The sequence below is a fragment of the Nuphar pumila genome, chromosome 6 (assembly GCF_984573655.1).
Source record: "Nuphar pumila chromosome 6, dmNupPumi1.hap1.1, whole genome shotgun sequence".
Lineage (NCBI taxonomy): Eukaryota > Viridiplantae > Streptophyta > Magnoliopsida > Nymphaeales > Nymphaeaceae > Nuphar > Nuphar pumila.
In genome coordinates, this window is record NC_143254.1 from 124,112,669 (window position 1) to 124,138,340 (window position 25,672).

At 35.7% G+C, this 25,672-nt stretch overlaps 1 long non-coding RNA gene across 1 annotated transcript; it reads right to left on the reverse strand.

Annotated features, from left to right (window-relative positions):
• Nucleotides 1–277: 277 nt before the first annotated feature.
• LOC149836031 (uncharacterized) lies at nt 278–25,182 on the reverse strand. Its single transcript, XR_016432674.1, has 4 exons — nt 24,933–25,182; nt 1,228–1,318; nt 1,058–1,123; nt 278–712 (listed from the first exon to the last, which is right to left on the reverse strand). It is a non-coding gene; the product is annotated as an uncharacterized LOC149836031 (long non-coding RNA).
• Nucleotides 25,183–25,672: the final 490 nt, after the last annotated feature.

Genomic DNA, 25,672 nt, shown 5'->3' on the forward strand with positions numbered 1-25,672 from the left:
TGCTTTCTTGAACATAAGATGTTCTCCTATGTAGGAAAAAGTGTGGACCTACCACCAGTCTATCACAAGAAAATGGTGTATTTTAAGGTAGGTTTTTTATAATAGGATTCTGCATATGTGTTCGGTATGATCAATTTACAAGTAAACGACACTTAGATCATGTTTTTTTTATGAAAAAAATATAATTTTTATGCCTTAAATATTTGTCAAAATTTTAGACCATCAATTTTTAAACCTAATAAAAACCTATCTAAATATCAGAATAAGATAATCTAAGAGTTTATTCATATAAAATCAAGCATGTAAAAACACATGCATTGTCAGATTTAAAGAAAATAAGGAAAAACCCTTCAAAATCTTGGTAGGTTGGTGGTTGCCTACCACTTTTCTAGCCTACCACCAGCCTACTACTAGCCAGTATGTGTTTTTGAGTAGTTTTTTCATAAATCGAACTATACAACTGTGTTTGACGTGATTGATTTGCTAGTACATAGTCAAACAAGACTAAAGCATCTTGACAAGCATCAATATCGTACTTTACACCAAATCATTGTGCTGTAACTAATCGGTTGTGATGGCATAGATATGGCTTGCCACCCTATTCTGCCCAGCCTGTTGTTGTAGTGTTTGTTGAGGCTGAGCTCCTCAAGCTGCTCGTCTCTTATCGTCTGCTTCTTTCTTGTGAAACTGTCAGATATAGTGACTCATCTTTCTGCAGTAAACATAGATGCCTGTGTCACGGGGCACAACTGTCTATTGTGGACTCTATTGCACTTTGGATTTCTAATATATCAAAACTTAATTCAATCAATGCATAAACATATTTAACATGCTAAAATACAGAATCATAATTTATATTCGTAAACACACAAAATATATTTTTCTTTCAAAAATGGTTTTTCAAAAACATATATCGATTTATTGAAAACCTCCACACTCTAAAATATAACAGATCATAAGTGGATTTACATATACCTATTTATGCATCTGCGAATCACATCTAACATGCTCATGCTTTTTAGCATCATACATACACTCATAGTTAGACTGTACCTACCACAAAAGCCGAAAACCAAAATCGTAGAGAGCTCCTCCTCCTTGATGATCATCTTTCTCCTCTTAACTGCACCACCAATAGAGAAACAACCACTGGTGTGATAGAGAGGAAGAAGAGATAAGGGAGAGAGAGAGAGAAAACCATTGAGAGTAATTCCCAATTGGACCAACCTTCAAGCAAGAAGATTGCTTATTTTGGGAATCCAAACACAATTACAACTTGCAAACTTTTGTAATGCTCTATTGTTGGGAGAAACTTGTCCTGTAAGGACATGTTAATGGCATATACAACATTTCAGCAAAGATTTTAAACAAAAACAAAAATAAAAAGAAAAATAGAAAGAAGAGAGAGAAAATAAAGGAGACTAGTTTAACATGGTTCAATGCTTGTCGCCTACGTCTACAAGAAAAGATACGTGCATAACTTCATTCATAAAAAACACACGCTTTAAAAGCCCAGTAACATGATAATTAGGGGTGTCAACGGGTCAGGTTTGGTTCAGATCCATGTGGAACCAGACTTGGTCCCGATTTTTGGGTATAGTATCAGGTCCGAACCCGGGTTTAATCGGACCCACTATAAGAGAAATCATACCCATACCCAATAAAAACTACATGAACCAGACCTTAGCCATTCCCGATAAAATAATATTTTTTTATCATTTTTACATTGAAAATTTGTGAGTCTTAATCAAAACTCTAGTTGGGCCCGGGTTTGGTATAAAATTTCACAAACTATACTTGGATTCACAAATCTTCTTATTTATCACCATACCCGGATCCTATAGGGTTTGATATGGGTCGGGTTTACTCGGGTAAACCTGACCCATTGACACCCCTAATGATAATGATAACTATTCCAGCATGGCAAGTAGGTGTTGGCGATAAGAGCCGTTTGGCCTCTCCCTTCCTTATATTCACCTTTTTGTTTTTTTTTGTTTTTCTGTTACTTGGTTGACTTGCTTCATTTTGTGTTGTAGTTTCACCTTTCACTCTTAGCCTAATGGTGTGACTAAATTTTTGTAGATGGATGATAGCTTGATCGTTATCCATAGCGTGACACTTGAATAATAATTGTTTGATAAAAAATATGATTTTTGAAGCATTGAATATTTGTAAAAATCTTAGACTGACATTTTTTAATAAAAACCTACATGCATTAGGAATCGAACGATAAAAGAGACGATTCCTATAAAAATCAGTCATGTAGACACATCTACACGGTCAGATTTAAGAAAAAACATGAAAAAAACCTTCAAAAACCCGATAGACTAACGGTAGGCAGCTACCACCTACTATATATGTAGAGTAGATGGTAGCTGTGTACCACTCTTTTAGTCTACCACAAGTGAATAGATGTTTTCTAGTTGTTTTTCGCAAATCTAACCGTGTATATGTTTGGCATGGTCGATTTGTCAGGAAATGAAGCTTGAATTATGTTTTTTCAATAAAAAATATGATTTTTTAAGCATTAAATATTTTTAAAAATTGTACACCATTGATTTTTAAATCTTATAAAAACCTACCTGTGTGTGTCCGATGATCTAAGAGTCTATTCCTATAAAATCAAGCACGTAGATCACATCTTTATGATCAGATTTTAGAAAGAAAAAAAAACCTTCAAAACCTAGTAGGCTGGCGGTAAGCATATACCACCTACTATATATATAGTATTAAAAAATCAATAATTGTATTATAATAAATTTATTTATTTTAATATATTGTGTGTAATAAATGGTTGATTTTTCTTATACTTGCTCAACAAAAATGCAAAAGAAACCAAAGTTTTGAAAAAATGCCAAAAATTATATAGTTGATAAAATAATTTTTACAGCTTTGGTCATACGGTAATGACCATTCTTGTCATTTAGGTCGAGCTAGTAAAATGAAATTAAAGGCCTTAGTCTATATATATATATATATATATATATATATATATATATATATATATATATATATATATATATATATATATATATATATGTACAAACACAATAACTAGGTATATATACCTACATTCAATAGGTATATATATACCTATACATAGACAACTTTAACACTCTCCCTCAAATTTACGGTGCGATCACCGAAAGTTTGTCAAGTAAGAAGTAAAACCGGGGAGAAGGAAGCGCTTTTGTGAAAAAATTGGCCAACTGGAATTTTAATGCTGCATAAGGCAGTGTGATAGTCTTTTTAGATAATCTTCGCAAATATAGTGGCAACCATCTCGATATGTTTGGTTCTTTCATAAAACATCTTATTACCGGCTATGTAGTTTGCGCTTTTGTAATCACAACATAACTTGGAGGGTGACTGCATACACCCCTATATCTTCCAACAATCTTTTTAACCCATGGCGTGGTATTGAGCTTATGTTTATGATAGAGACACTTTTTGTTACTTCTTACAGTTTCAGGATACCATCGAATCACCTATAAAAATGCAAAAACCAGTAGTTGAATATCTATTGTTAGGATTTTCTCCCCAGTTAGAGTCGGAATATGCAATTAATTCAAGTGGAGAGGAGGAAGATAATAAAGAGCCTTTCGAAATGGAATTTTATAAATATTGAATAAATCCCATAACAACACTGATATGCATGAAAGTAGGAGAGTGTTAGAACTGGCTTGTTGTATGCATTGCATGAGAAATATCAAATCAAATAATTGTTAAATATGTGAGAGCCCCAATCATTCGAGGGTATTACATCATTTATCTTTATCTTTTCATTGATTACTTCAGCATTGTCCACCCTCTTTTCATCTGTAATTTTAGACTTGTCCATAACCTCAATGGAAAACTTAGATTAAGTTAGCAAATAAACACAAAAAATGTTACCACAATCTCCAAAAAGAATCTTAAGGATTCCTAGATCAGTCATTTCAAAATTTTGTTTAAATTTTTTTTTAATGTAATTGACTTATTGTTTACACTGTAATGATCATGTCATTCACATAGAGAAGTAAAATAAAAATACCTACGTCAGATCTCTTAATAGACATAACACTTTCAATATAATAGGATTTATAACTAAGCATAATTATAATAGAATTGAATCTATCATAATAGACTTTAGGAGTTTGTTTCAAACCATATAAAGCTTCTCTTAAGTAAAGAACCTTTCAAACCATATAGACTTCTTTTTTAATTCACCATTTAATAGATGGGCCAATTCCTAATAACAGTTACGACTATGAGGATTCTAACCAGAGTTGTCAGTCGAGGAAGCGGGACTGGGAAGTGAGGAACTTCTAAAATTTTAGGAAGCGAGAAGCGATGAATGACCTAGAAGAGAACCAGGAATCGTTTTGGAAGCGAGAAGAGAAGTGAACCGGAAGCGAACCAAGATTCAAAGGGAGACAAAGAGGGAGCGGTCTTGAGTGGAAAGTGAATAGGAATCGAAAGGGAAACGAAAATTTAATTATATATTTTTCTAATTTATCAAAATATAGGACTTATGTTGTCATTAACAAAATAAAACATAAGTCAATAACATTAAAATTGATCTATTAATCTCAAAACTGAATCATATAGGTAAGTGTAATCATTTAACAAATTCATCTTGTTTCAATCATTTAATAAATAATACATAAAAAATCACAATTCATATTCTTGTTGCAACCATTTAACAAATGCATCATGTTTCAAACATTTAATAAATAATACATCAAGAAAAATTCATATTCTTGTTGCAACTATTTAATAAATGCATCATGTTGCAAGCATTTAATAAATAATACATCAAGAAAAAGTCATAATTCATATTCTTGTCGCAACCATTTAACAAATGCATCCAAGCATTTAATAAATAATACATAAAGAAAACTAATAAATTTGATTAAGAAGTATACCTTTTTTCAAGAAATGAATCAATTGACTTGTTATTTAAGGTTGCGATCTTTGCAAGATAAAAAAATCAATAAACAAAAAGATTACATGGAGATATGGTTAAATTTTTAAATGCACAAAACAAATTATACATTTAAGCACTAAAAAATTTAATTTCAAGCATATTCAGTCCTACTCTGGACCTATGTCACATGGGTGCGGGTGCGGGGATGCGGCACTTCCAAAAAAACTGGGTGCGGGGGTGCGGCAAAATATATATATATATATATACTTATAACCAGTTTTTTTTTGCTGGTGTGTTTGTTTGAAGACTTGTTACCCACGTTCTGCTTGTTGTGTACTTTGGCACAAACGGGACAAAATTGATGAACCGAAAGGATTGGCAATTTGATCGACCCAGCCTGCTGGATTCTGCTGACTGTCATGATTCAATCATGTCTGAAACTCCCTGGTCTTCACGAAAAAAATATAAGCGAAAGGTTTGATGTGGTTTGTTGGGGAGAGAGTCTTCACGAGGCCTACTGCTCCACTGCCACGCCACTGCCTAGGGTTCTTCAAATTGCATTTTATATACAGTTGCACACAGATCTTCAGTCTGGACTTTGGATGACAGCTAAAAGAAATTTATTGGATTTAACATGTGGAAAAGAGAGGTCTACACCAGGCTACGGCTAGAGCACCCGTCTCGTCAGGAGAAAAGTGAATAGTAATAGCCACCAAGGCTACCACCACCATTATCATTTATTATGGAGAGAGAAAATCCTTGAGGAAGAAAGATCTGGATGGTTGAAGGATAAAGACTTCAAAAGGCTCTTGAATTTTGGTTTTAATTTTTGAGGAAGATGGATCATCATCATTTCCAAGTTAACCAACATGGGATGCCAACAAAGCTCGTCAAATATTGTGGACACAAGTGCCCCCTTTATAAAACAAGAGCAGCAGCAACAAGCAGACATCGGCTGTTCCGTCCTTTCATTCTCTCATCACTACCTGCAGGGATTCAGCAAGGGGTGGGGAGAGGTGAAGAATCTGGAAGTCCTCGTCAGGGAATAGGCGACTCTAAAGAGACCGAAGCTATCAAGGCCAAAATCAAAATCCAGCAAGGGGCGAGTCCCGCTGCGCGGTCAGCTGTCAGCAGATTTTTTTTTTTAAATTCAGCAGCCCATTTCACAGGGCAAATTTTTTTATAAAAAAAATCAAAAAAATTGGACCAAAATGACCTTGGGTACGGTCAATGCACCCAGGGTCGAGTTGACCGCATCCGGTGCCGCACCCCCACACGCACCCCCATCGCATCGCGTCGATGCGGGTGCGGCACTTGTCTGGCCGAATCCCTGTGACATAGCTCTGGACATAGCTTGTCGTAAGCATTCTGCAATATCTTTTTCATACTGCAAAGCAGAGAAGAAAAAAGAAAGCCATCATTCACTTATGATATAAAAAATGGTTAATAACTAACATATAAAATCTCGAATCAACATGAAGCGAGAAAGTTTGTTGACCAAATGCATACTACTGTATCCTAAAATTTAGATGAATATGGCTCCTAAAACCATATAACATATATTATACCAATTTAAGATCCATTTCATGAAGAAGGAAAATGAACTCAAACCAGAAAAAATTGTGCATCTTCAATGACTGATAAACCAAAGCAAAGCGCCATGCCAATACCAAATCCATTGGAAAATAACGAGCAGCCGACAAGTAGCTTGGGATATGACTTTCTTGGATTATGTATTTGCTCTATCAAAGATAATTCTGAAGTTTGAATTAGTTTTCTCTAAAATCCATTGGAAAGATATGCTTTTTCAAATGTTTCATTATTGCCTTGTCATTGCAGATGACGCTTAAGTTTTCGCTTAATGCATGTTCTGTAAAAGGCAATCTCGTGGAGGATGCAAGAGGCATTTACCATTGTCCCTCTTGTGACAAGAGTTGAGTCAGGAGCTTAACAATACATCCTCGTCTAAGGAGAGGAATCTCTAGCAGAGATCCTGGCTTTTCGAGTGAGCAGTCTTGCAAAGTAGACTTGAGAATTTAGGGAGCTGCGCAAAAGCATCAAAGACTGCCCAAATCAAAATATTTGGAAGGATATGATTAGTTGGTTATGTTCGTCTATTCGACATATCTCGGGTAACCCCAAATTGGGGCTTGAGCGAACTTCTTAGCGGGGATTCTATTAAGAAACTCATATCTCGTTCATCGAGGTCGTTATCGAGTCATGTGAGGCATGTAGATATCACGATAGCGGATGAGATTCTAGAAAATCGCATGCCAAATGTTGGCATAATCTGTTGCCTGCTTCAAAAGATAAATAATGTCAAAAGTAAAGTTTGAGAAACATTACATCTTTGTGAAACACTTTTGTTGAGGCTCCTATTGAGGAACTATACCCCTTTCATCTTAGAGTACTTGTAGTCGTGCACTACACGCTAGTACTGTAATGATCGGATGAGACGGTCGTGCGACCTCGAACAGTGTTAAATGCACAATGCTGTAAACACATAAAAATGAGATCGCCTTCATAGGTATGATGCTCATTTGGTCAAAAGACTAGAGCATATAGAATGAGTCATCAGTTAATTTACCCCTGACGCACTCATTTGTTTCTTGTAGTCTGTCAAGAAAGAGGACAGAGCGATACACACTCCAATGGACAAGTTGTTAATAACCACCCCACGGGCAAAGATCCGGCCTCCCCGGTCATTGGAGTTAGGGAAAGGGACTACCGGACATTATCCTAGGTGATAGATCCCATAGACTTCTACAGCAGTTGGATGCATCTGTTGACATGTACCTGCTTTTGGGGAATCCTCTATCGGCTAAAGTCGTCCCCTTAGAAGCGGACTCAACTAGCTATTCGGGTTATTGAAAATACATAGAATAACAGACGCCCGAACTAGTCTCAGTTGTTTCTACGATTTGTCTGCGCGTACCCGCAGACCAGTAGTATCGAAACATAAGTTTGTTCACACTGGTTGATGGGTCATAAGACTTGCTAGTTGCGTGGTAGTTCACAACTTACTATAAAATGAATCGTCATGTTGCGTTTGACAGTTGCACAGATTACCTGTTTAACTGTTGATCTGTTTTAAACTGCTTAGCATGCTGAATTAAATGCTCTTAATTCAGTTTCTTGTAGTCTCTCTTGTGTACCTACTAGTTTTTCGCGAAACTAACTCATTCTATGGGTATAGGTGATGATTAGGTACACCACGTGAGAAGGCAAGATGGCTTCAAGATTTCCTTCTCCTGCTCTTAGCTCGCGTGCTGGACGTTTTTGGGTTTTGTCACAGATTTTGCTTTGGATATCCAAATTTGTACTATTTGGGAACTTTTTTAAATGAAAGTGGCTTTTCCAAGTGTTTTGCAAGTATCATGTGTAGTGAATTTTGGTTCTTTTAGCTAACGTGCCCGAAGTTGTCAGCTTGCCTTTCTAAATTCAACAAAAGAATTATCTTACGCTGATTACATAAACAAACTCTTAAAGGAAAAAGAATTTCTTTTAGTCTCTTGCCTGTTTTCTGAAAGGTTCACAAGTTTGAAATTTTGGGGCATTATATTGATGGCAATGGCGTCGACCACCGAGAAACAGAGAGAGAGAGATGGAGAGAGAGAATGATATATATATATAGAGAGAGAGAGAGATGAAGAGCGAGAATCAGAGAGAAGAGGGTCAGAGCGAGCGAGAGAGGAAGAGGGGAGAGTTAGAGTCAGAGAGACAGAGGGAGAGAGAGAGAGGTACCTGAGGGTGCCCATCGCCATTGTCGAAAGTCAGAAGCTTAGAGGTTGCCAAAGGAGGCTCGGATATCAGTGTAGATGGTCGAGAACCAATAAGAGATAGAGAGAGTTGTGTTGTGTTGTAAATGAAGAAACCCTATGCGATTTAGGGTTTTTTCACAGAAAATTACCATTTTGACCTTACAAAAAATATGTTTTCTTTTTTTTGGTAAAAAACATTTAATTAGAGGGTAAAACTGTCCAATTATTAAAAAATAAAGAAAACTTGCTTCCCAATATTGGGAAGAGTGCTTCCTGTTAACTGGGAAGTGCGCTTCTTAATTTAAATGGGTGCTTCCCTGCGCATTTCGGAAGTGTAGTGTTTCGTATTTTTGAAACACGCTTCCCCACTCCTACCAGCACTTTTGGTAACCCTGGTTCTAACTAAAGTTATCCTAGCTACAGGCGCAAAAATTTCATCATAGTCTATGTCATACCATGGTTGCCAGTCGAGGAAGCGGGAGCGGGAAGCGATACGGGAAGCAAGAGCGGGAAGCGAGACACTTTCAAAATTTTAGGAAGCGGGAAGTGTGGGACTACTTAGAAGCGAGTCACGAACTGTCTCGGAAGCGACCTAGGAAGCAAACCGGAAGCGAACTAGGAAGCGAGGGGAAGCGAAAAAAGAAGAAAAAAATAAAAAATAAAATGGAAAAAAGAGAGAAGCGAGGGGGAAGAGTGAGGGAAGCGTGCTTCCCATAAAAGGTTAGTGTGCTTCCCAAAAAAAGGGGACGCTTCCCCACACGTTTCAGAAGCACGACGTTTCGCACTTTCGAAACGCGTATCGGGGAAGCGTGCTTCCCCTACTATAGGGGCACTTCTGGTAACTCTGTGCCTTACTCTTGGGAATAGCCTTTGGCTATTAACCTAGTCTAATATCTTTCAAGAGTATCATCACTTTTAGTCTTTACTTTAAACACTCGTCTACATCCCATGGTCTTTTTTTCTTTCAAGAGTTCTTTCAAAACCCATGTATCTGATTTTTCAAAAGCTTCTAGCTCATCATTCATGTCACTTATCCATTCAGGACAATTTTTTGCTTGATTATATATAGAGGGTTTGAAATAGAAAAATATTTTAGCTAGGCAGGCTCTATATTAAAGAGAGAATGACTCATATGACACATTTGTCTGGGGTCTAGATGCTCTATTAGATCTTCTAAGGGTATTAAATTCCTAATTTTCAATGTTAGAATATTTTTTTAAAGCACTAGATTGTCTATTATTACCTCTTCTATAGTGTTGAATAACTAGAGGTTCATTTTTGTCTATGTCATTATTAACACCACCAGGAATATTTTGTTGGGGTTCTTCATCAAGAATATCAATACTCAAAGAATCATCATTACTTTTAGGAAGCAATTCTAGCAAAAAATAGTCATTGACTTTCTTAGGCATACCTTGTTCAAAAAAATTCCTTTTTCAACAAAAGACATTTCTAGATCCATAAAGTGTTATTTTCAAAGTCATAACACCTTAAATCATTTTTTTTTCTACATACAAAAAAAAACACATGGTATAGCTTTTTGAGAAATCTTGTCATTTTTGTCGGTAAGAACAAAACATTTGCATCCAAAAGACCTTAGTCTAGAATAATCATGAGATTTTAAAAAAGTCCTTTATAAGAAAAAAATATTTTGAAGTTTGGTGGATGGAAGTCTATTGATAAGATATACGACGGTTAAATAGGCTTCGGCCTAAAACTCTTTTGGAACATGTTTTGAAATTAGAAGTGTCCGTAGTTTCAATTATGTGCCTAAACTTTTTTTTGTCTAAACCATTTTGTTGAGAAGCATAGGCCCACGATCTTTGAAGATCTCATTTGATTCAAGATATTCTTTGAAATTATTTAACATAAATTCTCTCCCTAAATCAGGGCGAAAGATATATTAGTTTTAAATTAATTTTTGACAAAGTTACGAAAAACTTTGAATATTCCAAAAACTTCATGTTTATGCCTAAGAAAATAAATCCAAGTAAATCTAGAATAATCATTCACAAATATCACACAGTAAGAATAACCTTTTTTTGAAGGAATAAGAGTGAGACACTATACGTCTGAGTGCACTAATTCAAACGGTTGAGATGAGAAAAAATTGTAGTGGGAAAAGAAAGAGCTTTCATTTTGCCAAGAATGCAATCGGTACAATAAAATTCTTCATTACAAAAATATTTCAAATCTGGTACATAATACGGTTTAGATATGCTAGGATGACCTAGCCTTTGATGCCATAAAACAATGTCCACATTTTGCACATTATAACACAAAGGTTCTTTTGAAAGAACAAGTTGATCCATATAATAGAGATCCCCTTCTCTATGGCCTTCCCTAATCTGCTTATTTGATCGGAGATCCTACACCCAACATTGGTTTGATGAGAATGATACATTATACCCACGGTCAATAATTTGAAAAACAGAAATAAGATTCAAATTTAATTTAGGAACAAATCTAATTTTTTGAATGAAAATATTTTAAAATTTTCAATACCCTTAATATCAAGAGAGGACCCATTGGCGGTAAAAACATATGTTTTCGTTGAATTAGTGCTACAATAAAAAAAGTAAAGATTCATTTGGGGTCATGTAAAAAGAAGATCCAAAATCTAAAAGCCAAAAAAACTTACTGGGAGGAGATAAAGTATAGACCACGACTGCTAAAATGGAGGAAGAGGAGGATTTGAGAAGTGGTTGTAGGGCTTCCACGAGTTAAGACAGCGTCATAGTTCCAATGGATTTTGAATCTCCATCGGTTGTACACTTGTCATCTTGAGAAGATCTTATGGATGCCACTTTCATTTCTTCTCTTCCTTTGAATTTTGGGCAATAGAGCTTAATGTGCCCTATTTCTCTGCAAATTTGACATATTATCTTTTTTCTTGCATCATCATTGTAAAGTTTTCGGTAGTAAGGCTTGGATAAATGAGGAGGTTTATAAGCATTGGTGTTAGTCCCCTGTCTAGAAACGACAAACACATTATATTTTGATTCTTTGGATTCAGACATGGAGTTCAACCTTGTCTCCTTCGTACAAACTTGGGCCAAAACTTTATGTAAGGGAAGATATTTTTCCCTATAAATGATATTTACCTGAACTTGTTCAAATTTGGATTTAAGGCCTCTCATTAATTGAAATAATTGCTCTTCAAGGATTTGATTCTTCCTTTGGAGAGTAGCATTTGATGTTTCCCATATTGACTCTAATTTGGCCATTTGATCCCAAAGCTTTTTAAGAGTACTATATTACTCTCTAACGGTCTTATCAGCTTGTTTGCAATTGTGGATCCAATCTCTTAGATCCCATTTGTGAGCGACATCTTTTTGGATTTAAGTTTGCCTAACAAACTCCCATTCTTCGTCCGACCTTTCAAACTCAAGTATGTTGGAGCACGGCTCTTCATGCATGCTCCCCATAAAAAGGGAAAGGACCTTTGTGAGGCCCACCTCTTACTCTTTATAAGCTTTTTTGTAATCCAACAATACTTTTTCTCTCTCAACTCCCTTAGAGTTTCTTCTTTAGATTCTTCATTTTCTTATATGGTAATTTTTGTAAGAATAGGTTGGGGTTCTAAGAGGGATCCATAACGTATTGCCACAATTCCTTGCCCATTAAAATTCTTTTCACCACCATAACCCACATATTAGAGTTGCTCCCATCAAACTTGATGGGAACAAGGTCACAACCTCTTTGTCGGCCATTGGGAAGAGAGAGAGAGAGAGAGAGAGAGAATAGTGGATGTTGATGAAGGTTCCACCCAGATGATTTTACACGAGCACACGAACCTTCCACACAAACACGATCTTGAATCCACAAGCTCCAATAGCCCAAGGTTTTGATACCATGTAATGAAACAAGTGCATAACCCGATGCCTCTTATGGGCTTACAAACATACAAAATAGTGCACAAACAAAGAACCACTTGTGAAAATATCTTAAAAGAGATAATGTGCATAAAAAGCACAACCACCACAAAGGAAAATGTGCACAAAGGCACAAGAACACTTAGAACAAGATGTACTCAAGGTACAAAAAGAGAACACAAATGCAAAAAAATAAAGAATTTTATTGAACAATGGAGAACAATGCTCCAAGCATTGAATGACATTTAAGAAGGGGGTTCACCCCTATTTATAAGAAGAGAGAACCTTGGAGGGGCTCCCACTAGACGTTGGAGCCCCTCCAACGGTTAGAAATCTAACCATTGGAGTGTCCAACGTCTAGTTTGCCCAAATTTTCACCCATATCCCCAACACTTCCACCAATCACTGCAGCCTGTCTTCCAAGATCTTCAGAGGGCAATATGGTCATTTTCTGTCTCGGACCCGCAGGAGTCCAGATTTCATCCCCGATTCTCAAAAAATTTCTATTGTTTTGCTCAAAATCATTTTCAGTCACAAAATCTCAAAGTCTTATTCATATCAAGAGATTGAAATCTCCAGTTCTTCATGCAGTATAAAATCTCCTGAGACATGTCATTGCATATCATCACATGAGCATTTCATATCACTGCACGGCACAACATGTTATTTCGAGGTCCAGAACTCCTGATTTTCAAAATTCTCAATCCAGATTCGAGTTTTTAACTTTTCAAAATTGATTTCAAACCCCCTGGGTCTTTAAAATTGCCAATTCTTCCCATTTTTCTGAAGATTTTCTCAGGAAAATGATCTGGATAGTTTTTAATATGGATTTTTAAATTTTATCAACCTGCCTGAAGAAGGGGACTTCTTCTTTTTGGATCTGGAACCCTGGATAGCTCCCTCTCTCATCTCACGCCCCCCTGGAGAACCCCTCAATTCATTTTTCATCTTCATTCTCTCACTTCCTCTGCACCTCTCTGGAGTCCATCCTCAAGGAGCCATCCCGTAGCCGCCCGTCTCTGAATCTTCAAAACAGTAAAAGAACACAAGGTAAGCTCTCATTCGAGTTGATTCTATTGAAATAATGCTCTTGTTTCAATTTGCATACTGAATCCCATGGATTTTTCGTTTTAAAGAAAGGGTTTGTCTGAATGATGGATTGAACCATTCCCATAAAATGACATATATTAAGTAGGATCATGCTTCCTTGATGATTTTCTAGCATTCATGCATTAGTTAGGTTTAGTTCATATTTTATTTCGCTAATTTAGCATATTTCATGAGTTAATTAGATCTTTTTTTAGTGTTTATGTCAAGCCTGTTTAAAATTCGTATATCTCTGTTTTTTTAAGTCAGTCCATGCATCATTTTATGTTTTTATTTTTCTCTTAAAATGCCAAAAAATCATATTACGTGTGAATAGTTGTCCCTGATAATCTGCAAAAAAATCAGAATCGTTTGAGTTCATTTGCTTCTCCCGATTTTCAAAATGCCAAATCAGCTTTTAAAACCCCAGAAACATTCAAAACATTGGGTCTCAACTTGTAAAATCTAGATCTCCCTAATGGGAGATCCAATTCCCGATCCAAAAAATGCCCTAAACTCGAGATTGAGTTTAGCATTTAATATGATTTTATCAGATTTTTCTGAATTTTTATTCTACCTCACAAAAATCGAGAGCTCGGGACACATGTCAGAGCCCAATTTGAGCCTCTAAGACTCAGGATCGATTTGAGACAACTAGTTCTCTTTGAATATTGCTCCAAATCCGGATATGTAAAAAGAGCACTTCATATTCTAAATGTCCTCTGTTTGATTCTGACATTTTGTAATTTTTAAGACAGTATGCATGCCATTTTCGTATTTTTTATTTCGATCTTCTGTTTTGGTATTTATATCTGCTCTTCTGGTTTATGCGTGTAATACCGTATTTTTATTTCTCAACCAGTTAGTCAAATTTCAAATCCATACAAATAAAAGTTGTTCATATGCATGTCAGTGGTTCTCCATTTAATTTTCGGAAATTCTGGTGGTCAATTATCATTTTTTATCCATTTTCACAACATATCCTATTGATTTCAGTCCTGTCAGAATTAAATCTCTGCTACCGAACTCAACTTAGGTCAAATCCCGGTGCCGTAAAAACCCAAATCTGTTCATTTTCATGTCATTTAGCAACCTGCAAAATATTAGACATTTCTATGGTGGATTTCTGCATTGTTGCGTTAATGTCATTCCATACATTTTATCATTCTATGTTGTTTCTAAGGATAGAGGGATGTTTTCTACCAAATTTGGCATGATTTGAGAATCGTTTGATGATCAGTTTAGACATATCCTCAAATCAGGGTTCCCGCGGGACCCTGATACGGGCGAAAAACAAGCGAAATTCGTTATTTTGGCCAAATTTCAAATGTCAATTCTGATTTTTACAGTCCCATCATATTTAGTAGCATGCCATCATGCATTTCATCATCGTTTGATTCCATTTGCATTTTAAAATCCCTAAATTTTGGCAAAACTCCTTCAAAACCCCTGATTTTAAAGGTATAACCTCAATATTAGGGGTATTTTGGTCATTTTAACCACAAATCCAAATTTTAAACTATTTATTACCTGATCTTCATGCATTTGCATCATTCAAATGTCAAGGAAGTATGAAAATCGGGTTTATATCCAACTCAGACCAATAATCTCAGGATATTATTGAAAAATCTTGGGAAAACCCACATATTCGAGCTAACCCCATTTCAAGTTTGGCAAAGACATTCAAAGGAAGGAGCTGGAATCTGCAATTTTATTTTTCTTTTATTTTATTTAATAATGTAATAAAATATAACTTTGGAATAAGAGATTTACTTTTTCACTTAGATTAGGATGCATATCATATAGTTTGAATTTCTGCAATACCCTGATTATGTGATTCATACATTTTATTTTGAAAATCACTGTGGATGAACACGAATGGCACATGCACCAACTCTTAGGGAGTTGATGAACTCGGTGGAGTCCATATTTACGGCCCTAGTCAGAATATGGACGAGACCCAAATCTAGCATCTTCCTACTAGGCACACTGAGCCTATACTCTTAGGCTATCTTCCAAAATTCACTACATATCTTCAATTTTTACAAAATATTTTAGAATTAACTGAGTAAATTACAAGCATATTTACGGCAATAGTCGGAATATGTGGTAATCTTACCTTAGTTTAATTCTAAAACTGCATATTTTCCTGAAAAGATATTTTCATGAAAAGACATTCATTCATTCAGGATAGTTTGCATCATGAACTCATAGTCTTTTCCTTTTGATAAAGTCAAAAAGATCTTTTTCCAAGAAAATCGATTTCTCAAGATGCTCTGAAAATGTTTTCAAAGATTGATTTTCCCAAGCTAAGTTTTCCCTGATTTTCTAGGAAAATATTTCATCTTAGAATTCATTTCCAATTTTTCAAATGAAACTTTCCATCATTTTCCAGAGTCAAAATCGATTTCCGATTCTTTGAGGCCAGGATTCCCAGAATTTCAATTTCGGATTTGATTTTCTTCCTCAAAATCGTTTTCCTACAAATCTTCAATCATTTTCCAAAGAAAATTCTCACAGTTGAAGTTTTCCTGACAAACATTTTCTCTTTCAATGTTTATCTTTTCTCAAGAATTCTTTCTATTTTTTCAGGATTCTCATTCCTTCATGATTTTCCCAAATCTTTATAAACTTTCTTGAGATTTCAAATCCTTTTATCAGAGTTTTCCTAAGAGATTGATTTTCATCTTTTGCCTTAGAAATATTTTTCAACTCCAAAGCATTTTCTAAGCATACATCATGTTTTTCAACCTACATTTTACAAAGTTTCATAGCACATGCCTGAATTCTCTGTGCATTTAGGATAGAACACGATTTTGATAATTCAGCTAAGTCAAGCACACAGTTGGTCCTTGGTTCGATTACCATTGGTAAAGGCGCCAGGAACGGTCGAACCTCATACCGACAGGTCGAGTCTCATTCCACGAAATATTTTCCCCAATTTCAAAACGGAGGCGAGTATTTCAAAACAATTTTCAAACTCTGGTCAAGTTTGACTGGCGGAAACATTTTCCCCTCTCTCCCGCAGGGAAGGGAAGAATTTTGCAACGATAACAGACCCCCTCCAAGTTGACTTAGTCAACAAAGAAAAGAAAGAAAGAAAAAGAAAAAGAAAAAGAAAAAGAAAAGAAAAAAGAAAGTTACAAACATATACACTAATGTGGATATGCATAAAAAGAGGAAAAGACAAAAATACCCCTGAGGGTTTACATGATATTAAATATATATATATATATATATATATGTGTGTGTGTAATAAAACGAGATACAATTTAACACCCTCCCTCAAACTTAGGGCGTAATGACCGAGAGTTTGCCGAGAAGAAAGTTGAATCTTGGTGAGCAAAGTGCTTTGGTGAAGAAGTCTGCCAACTGATATTCTGAGGTGACGTAAGGAAGATATATAACTTTTTGCAAATATCTTCTCTAATGTAGTGGCAGTCCATCTCAATATGCTTTGTGCGTTCATGAAACGTGTGATTTTTAGCAATGTAGATTGCACTCTTATTATCACAACATAACTTTGTGGGTCATTGGACTTGAATCCCCATGTCTTGTAGTAGTTGATGAATCCACACAATTTTCATGGTTGTTGAGGCCATGGCTCGAAATTTTGTTTCTATAGATGATAGAGACACCTTCTGTTGTTTCTTGCATCTCCATGAGATCAGAGATTCACCTAAAAAAATACATAAACATGTAGTGGAGTGACGATTATTTGGGTCACCTCCCCAATCAGAGTCAGTATATGCAATTAAATTTAACTCAGAAGATGAGGAAAGAAAAACTCTCTTGTTTAATGTTCTCCTTATGTATCTGACAATGCGTAGAACGATGCCTATATAGACGGATGTAGGGGCATGCTAGAATTAGCTTGCAGTGTGCACGACATGTGAGATGTCTGGCCTTGTGATGCTAAGGTACATTAGGGACCCCACGAGTTGTTGGTAGGGAGTGGGATCCTCCAAAAGTGTCCCATCATCGATCTTCATTTTTTATCCAATCATTTCAGGGATCTCACAGATTTTATCATCAAGTAATACTTGATCAGTCAAGAATCTCACATGCAAGTTTAGTTTGAGACAAAAAATAGCCTTTATGAGAGTAGGCTACCTCGATACCAAGAAAGTATGTCAGATATCCCAAGTCCGACATTTCAAACCTTTCTTTTAAAGTGTTTTTAATACTTTTGATGCCCTTTATGTCACTACCTGTTATCAACATATCATCATCATACAATAGTAAAATCACAATACCTGCATCAGACTTTTTGACAAACAGAGCAATGTCAGTGTAACATGATGTAAAACCATATTACTTCATTAAATCGATCATACCAAGCCTTAGGAGCTTGTTTTAAACCATAGAGCGGTTTTTGCAAGCGAAGAACTTTTCCCTTTGTCACAACCATGCCAGGAGGAGCAATCATGTAAACGTCTTCATTAAGGTCCTCATTTAAAAAGGCATTTTTAACATTCATTTGGTAAATGTTCTATTTTTTAATAGATGCAATGGTGATCAAACATCTTACAGTGACTATTCATGCAACAAGGGCAAAAGTTTCTTCATAATCAATGTCGTATTCTTGACTATATCCTTTTGCGACAAGGCGGGCTTTATATCTTTCAAGAGTGTCGTCACTCTTGGTTTTGACTTAAAAAACCCATCTACATCCTATTGTTTTCTTTTCTTTTGGAAGACATTGAAAGACCCAAGTTTTGGCTTTATTGAAGGCTCTAAGTTCGTTGTTCATGACACACTCTATCATTTCCTTAGCTTCTTCAAAATTTCTAGGTTCTTGATACGAGTGAATGGCACTAAGACATGCCCTTGGTTTTGGAGAAAAATACTAATATGATATAAATCTAGAAGGATTTTTTCTAGATCTTTCAGTTCTTCGAGAGTGGTTGGAAGGTTCACTAAGGTCACTATATTTCTCTATCGCACTTTTAAAAGTACTTTTATCTCTATGTGTATAGGTAATTGGTTCAACAGTCATTTCTTCTTCATGTTGGATGGGTTGAGGAATACTTGCACTTATATCCTCATTCTTATTCAATTCATCATCGCTAAAAAAGTCCTCATTTCTAGATAATAGTTCAAACAAGAAAGAGTAATCGGCATTATCTTCATGAGTTTTGTGTTCTTCAAAACCACTCATGTTTTCTAAAAAGGTTACGCTTCTTGAAACATATAATTTATCATTTTTTATATCATAACACTTAAAACCTTTTTGTGTTTCCGAATATCCTAAAAATGCACAAGGAATAGCTTTAGGAGATAGTTTATCATTTTTTTCAGTGAGGACAAAACATTTACAACAAAAAAATTGTAACCTATTATAATCGGGTTCTTTTTTATACAAAGTTTCATATGGAGATATTTGATTCAATTTTTTGGATGGAAGTCGGTTTATAAGGTAAACTGATGCAAGAGACACTTTGGCCCAAAATCTTTTGGGAATTTTTTGAGAAATAAGCAAATTTCTTGTAGTTTCTATTATATGTTTATATTTTCGTTCGGCTAACCCATTTTGTTGAGGTGCTTTGGGGCAAGACCTTTGATGAACAATCTCATTATTTTCAATATAACTTTTGAAATCATTTGAGAAATATTTGTTAAAATGTAAAACTATACATATATATATAAATATAATTTTTATTTCTTTTCTGTAACTTTTTTCCTTTATTTTTATTTTTTTGTCTTTATGTCATCTAGTTCAGTTTGAACTAGAATGACTGTTGCTAGTCAAGTCCTGTCCAGACTTGACTAGTAATGGAGTTGTTGGACACAGTCCAACAGCTTTATTTAGAGTTGTTGGACTGTGTCCGAAAGCTCTATTGAGTCCTCCTCTTTCAGCTGTGTATATAAAGGGGTGCAACCCCTCTTGTATTCTATTCCAATGCTTCTTAAGCAATTGGTTTTTCATATCAATAAAGAATACCCTTTTATTTTTATTTTGTTTTCAATTATACCATTTTTAAGGGTTATGCTTTAGTGTCATTCATGACACTTTCCCTTGTGAATCTAAGCTCATGTTTTGAAGATCCCTATTTCATTTCATGGTATCAGAGCCGCGGAAGCACTAGATCTTGAGGAAAAGCTGCCTCAATTTTCGTGCCCCATTTGTAAAAGTATTCGCCACTTGAAGAGAAGTGTTTTATCACTTCATTGGGGAAGATTTCACATCTTGTCGTATTGTATTTTCTTCTTTCTTTTTCATTTCTCTTCTCGTTTCTCTTCTATCTCTATTCCTTCTCTCCTTGTAATCAATGGATGACAATGATAAATTCACCATTATGCCTATGAAACTGAGTGATACGAACTATGTAACATGGGCTTCAATCATGAAGCACCATATATGGGGAAAAGGTCTATGGGGGATTATGGATGGTTCCAATTCGGAACCTAAGCTATCTCTTACTAAAAAGGAGAGAGATAAAAAGGTCCCTCTATCGGAAGAAAAGAAAATCAAGGCTCTTGCCTCATACGAGAAGAAATAAAAAGAATGGAGAATATCTCATGCGAAGATAATGTCATGGCTTATCAATAGTGTTGACATTAAAAAATGCTCAAATTTGATCATGTTGATAAGGCATGGGAATACCTTAAGAATATGTATTCCCTTAAAGATATTGCACACGTGTGCAACCTCTAAGAAAAAGTTTGAATGATGACACAAGAAGACAAAACTATTCGTGAATATTACAATGGGTTGTCCGAACTTTGGGAAAAACTTTTCCTTTTAGAACCAAAGTGGCATTATGCCGAAGACATTGAGCTTCGTCAGAAACAACTCGATGCTCAACATTTTTACCAGTTTATCACTGGATTAAGGCCGAAATTTGAAACCACTAAATCGGCCCTCCTTCACCGAGGAAAAAATTCTTCTATTGTTGAAACTATTGAAGAGTTAACAATGGAAGAAAATCGTCTCCAAAAAGGTTCTTCAAAAATTGAAGACGATTCCGTTTTAGCCATGTCTAGACCAGGGAATCATGTTCGATCATATAGGCCTCCTCACTTTAACCGACAAAATGGTGACTATGATAAGAAGAAAGTTATTTGTCATCACTGTCATGAACCGAGAGCTGAGAGAAAAAAGAGTTGCAATTGCTAGATCGGAGCCTAAAGATCAGGATGCACAAGTTTCCCTGGCACAACTAATGGAGATTCTTCAGCCTCTCATCAAAGGTGTCTCTTCCTCATCTGAAGCTTCAACCAGCGCAGCAGCCTCATCTTTTTCTGATCCAGGTAAAATTTCTTGGCTCTTTGACTCTGGTGCATCTTTTCATACGACTCCAAATAATCAAAGTCTATCCAAATGTGTTAAAAATAAAACAAGTGCGTCAAAGGTCTTTACAGCTGATGGGACTTCTCTTGAAATAAAAGGAATAAAAAATTTTGAAAAAATTTATAAAACAAAGAAATTTTCTATTCCAGAAATTAGACATGTTCCCAAAATTAAATTTAAATCTTTTATCTGTATCTCAAATTTCTGATTATGGGTGTAATATTTTCTTTTCTTCTCATGGTTGTTGGGTACAGGATCAACAATCAGGCAAGCTGATTGGAGAAGGCTATAGAGGAGGACTCTATTACATGGATTTTTTGGAAATGTCGAAGAAAGCTTTTTGTTATAATATTCAGATAATAGAGTTGGAACTGTTGCATAAGAGACTTGGTCACCCACATATAGCCAAAATCCAACATTTTCCAAATCTAGAAAAAATTTGTAACTCTAAAGCATTTGATTGTAAAGATTGTGTTCTCGGAAAAATAAAAAGATTATATTTCAAAACAGAACCTTTTTCTCTTCAAGACAACTTGAATTAATACACTCGAATGTTTGGGGTCCTGCACCAGTAATTTCTAAAGGTGGATTTGTTTACTATATTATTTTTGTCGATGATTTCTCCCGACATACATGGATTTACTTTCTCAAACATAAGTCTGAAGTATTTTCATACTTTCAAACTTTTCATAACATGGTTAAAAACAAGTTTCAAAATGATATTGCTATTTTCGCACAGATTCAAGGGAAGAGTTTTTATCCACAGATTTTCAAAATTATCTTAAATTGCATGGCATCACACATCAAAGATTTTGTCCTTATACACCTCAACAAAATGGATTGACGGAACAAAAACATAGCCATATTATATAAACCACTAGAACTTTATTAATAGCAAATCAAGTCCCGAAAGACTTTTGGGCAGAAGTTGCCTTAACTGCCACCTATCTCATTAATAGAATGTCATCTTCTTCGTTACAAAATATCACTTCCATTGAAAAACTTATGAACATTTCTTAAGACTACTCTAGACTAAGAATATTTGGGTGCAAATGTTTCATATTTACTGACAAAAATGATAAACTTTCCCCTCGTGCGATTCTCTGTACCTTTTTAGGATATGCTGAAAATCAGAAAGGTTATAGATGTTTTGACTTCAAAAATAATAGACTATATGTGTCTAGAAATGTTTTCTTTCTTGAAAAGGAGAGCTTCTTTGATTTTAGAAAATTAAATTCTTTTTGCTAGATCTAACATCAACATCTGATAAATATGACCTTGAATGTAACTTTGATGATGATCAAAGAATTATTGATCTTAATCATAATATTGAAAATGAAGTTCATAGGGATACTAGTACTCAATATTCCAGGCGACAAGAGTCTAATCTTCCATGTGCACTTGAAAAATATTCTAACATTCCAACTAGACAATCTTCCCAAGTCTCGAGGCCTCCAGGAAAGTTTGTATCATACGAGTCCTTCTCACCCTCCAAACCATTAAGATCTCTTAATTTAATGTGTTAAAAAAAAGTACAGAGAATATGTAACGCCCCAAAATCTTAACCCATATTTTTGAGATTTTTTTTAAACAGCGAAAACAATAAATACTATGAGGTTAAGCATTCTGGAACATTACCATGGAGAGCAATCCAAATCATTTATTTTATTTCATCATCAAATGAATAATAACATCAGAGTTTAATGACATGTTCTAATAATAAAAAAGAAACCAAAATATCTCGGGAACAGTAAATCCAAAATCTTGATCCAAGCCTCATCCCGCAGCCGCTCATGAACTTTATTCTTCACCTGAAAAATGATAAATTTATAGGAGTTGAATTGCAACTGTCTGAGTAAGAATTATTGTAATTTTTTTTCCAAGTATATCATGTGTCAAGTATGTGAAGTGGGTGTCATGTATGATTTCCAACATATACAGATAAAGAGTAAGGATCTATACCACGATAGTCAACACGAAGCTAACTAGCAAGTAATATCGTTAGCAAAATTTAAATATCACATAGACACAAATTTCATTGTATGCTGAAATTAAATATTCACATGTCACAAGTAACTGTATATGTATAAAATCGTAAATCTATCACTACCTACTCAGATGTGATATCTAAGATGATCTAATTCAAATGTTTATCTTTCATTATCCCGTGGGCCGAATCACCCGTAACGGAAGAGAACATTTGGGGGTTTATTAACTCAAAACGTTCTAATCGAAACTGTAAATCCTAAGGGAGTGGCTAGTGACCGAGAGAACCTCCCAAAGGCCCAAACCAAAACATGATGCATCCCTAACTTCTGCATAAAAACAAAGAACTACCACCTATGACACATTGGTAGTCTGGGTCTCCCAACTTCGAGGATTGGGGACCAACGAGTCATTTCCGCTCGAAACAATTAAACACATACCCACAAAGTTTTGTACCACTTACCCTCTCCAAGGTAAGCCCGAATCTGAGTGGGTTGATCTTTTCATTTAATTAAATTTCCTAAAGTACAGGAGTGTTTCTCCAAAATTTACTACCATAGTAGTAGATCCCCACCCTTTCTGATCTTACAAAGGTATACAAGCCAAATTTTTGTCTATTTGATTGCATAGACCCATTGAGAGTGCTCCGGTACCTTTAAACTAGTCAAGCACACAAGCCCATGTGCCTTTAAACCAGTCGGGCACACTACATTTAAGATTAAGTTTTTTATCAGTTTTATAGACATAGCACACAAGCTAATAGCCCAAGTAACTGCATCGGGTAATCAACTCATATTGCCCATTGGCAGGATTTCCCAAATAACTCACATATACTTATACCAACCCTGAAATGGAAATCTATTCACAGATATTTATTTAAATGTTGGTCACTAACCAAGGTTAAACATAATGAGCAGAAACTATGGCAAAATCAGAACCCCATTATGTGCAGGACATAATGTAACCCATAACTAGAAACATTCACATGCATGTGGGTCTTTTTAATAAAACATAACCAGCACATCAGCATATGCTAATCATAATGTACAGGGTATTGTCAACTACAAATGCTCTTAAAGTAACGAACACATAGAGGCTATAGACATGCAGCCCCGATATAGCCAATCTATTATGCGTGTGTGTTACAACAAGCTGCAAGTGTACAATGATGGCTGCAATGATGGTTACAGCAACTATATAGCAAATTACAAATGGCAATCAAGAACTCATGCCAGACTTCGACAAAGTAAATGAAGGTTGGTTCATACTAACAGGAATGAGGATCCAAAATGAAAGAAAAAGATATTGCAAATGGTGATCAAGACCCCAACTAAAGTTCGACAAAATAAATGAAGGTTGATTTATAACAGAGATTATGAAATTTTATTAATAGGAATTTTCCTTATCCTGACTAATAAATCAAATAGCCCACCAAAACCCATTCTGCCGCACTTCAAAACATTACACATACGCCGACCAAGATTTACTTTAGAGAGTTTAAAATCTATTCCCCAATTGAAACACGTTGATCAAGTAACATGTGTATTGTAATACACGCAGAACAGGGATTAACGTCTTTCAGGAAATATAATTCAACACACAGATTTTATTCATTAAATCGAAATACAAAAACAAAACAAAACAAAAATCTATTTGAGCATATCCGTAATACCCAAACCAGATCAAACCGATCTGTGTTCACTCCCCTCTTTTAGTATGGGTCGGTCACACCAAAAGATATTGGTTGATTAGCTCTACACGACAACAACCATCGTTGTATCCATACGATAACCCCACAAGATTTTCAAAGTTTCTAGTGTTGAGCTGTGATACAACACAGTGCATCCTTGAAACAAAATACACACACGAAATCGAAGAAAAACCCGATTGTCGAAAGTTCACGATTTGGGGCTTCCCAAGCACTTCAAACCCCAATCCTCCTTTTACTATGGATTTCCAGCAACCCCCAGCCCATGATCGACCCATAGGCTACCCAAAAGAAAAAAAAACAGAAAACCTACCTCGTCCGGCGCTCTGCAGGTGGCTGTTACGAGGCAATGGTCGCCGGTTCCCGTGGCCCTACCGCTGCCGCGAGTGGGAGTGCTTCTACAACCCTCAATTGCCCTGGCGCCGCGAAAAGGGCTCGAGGGGGAGATGAGAGGCAAAGGGTGGAAGAGAAGGGGTTTGGGACCCCTATTTGAGGACGGTGGTACCCGAAAAGGCAGGAGCACATGGTCCTTCTGGCGGTTGAGCTCCGGCCCCCTCCCCCTTTGCGATTTCCCCTTGGGGGTTAGTGTTCACTCTAAACCCTAACCAACTTCGTTTTATTGGGCAACCCGTATCGGGTTGCCTTATATTACATTTTTTTTTCTTACCGTATGTACGTGGGGTGCAGTCCGGGTCCAAGACCGAGACCTGGGATCCAACCGTGAGTTGGATCCGAGGTTCACTTGCAGCGTGAATCCACGGATTCGCCTAGAAATTGGATCCGAAGGTTGGATCCATATGGATCCAACCATTAAGGTATATTTAATATATTTGCTATTATATTTCTATTATTATTATGGTTTCTTCCCTAATATATATATATATATATATATATATATATATTATACGTATGTTTATATATGGATCCTGGATCCGAAACACGGATCCCGGGCCAATTTAGAAAAATATATATGATTTTACTATAAGTTTAAGTAAATAATTAAAAAAATGAGGTTATTACAGAATACCTCTGTATGATCAGATTTCCAAAACA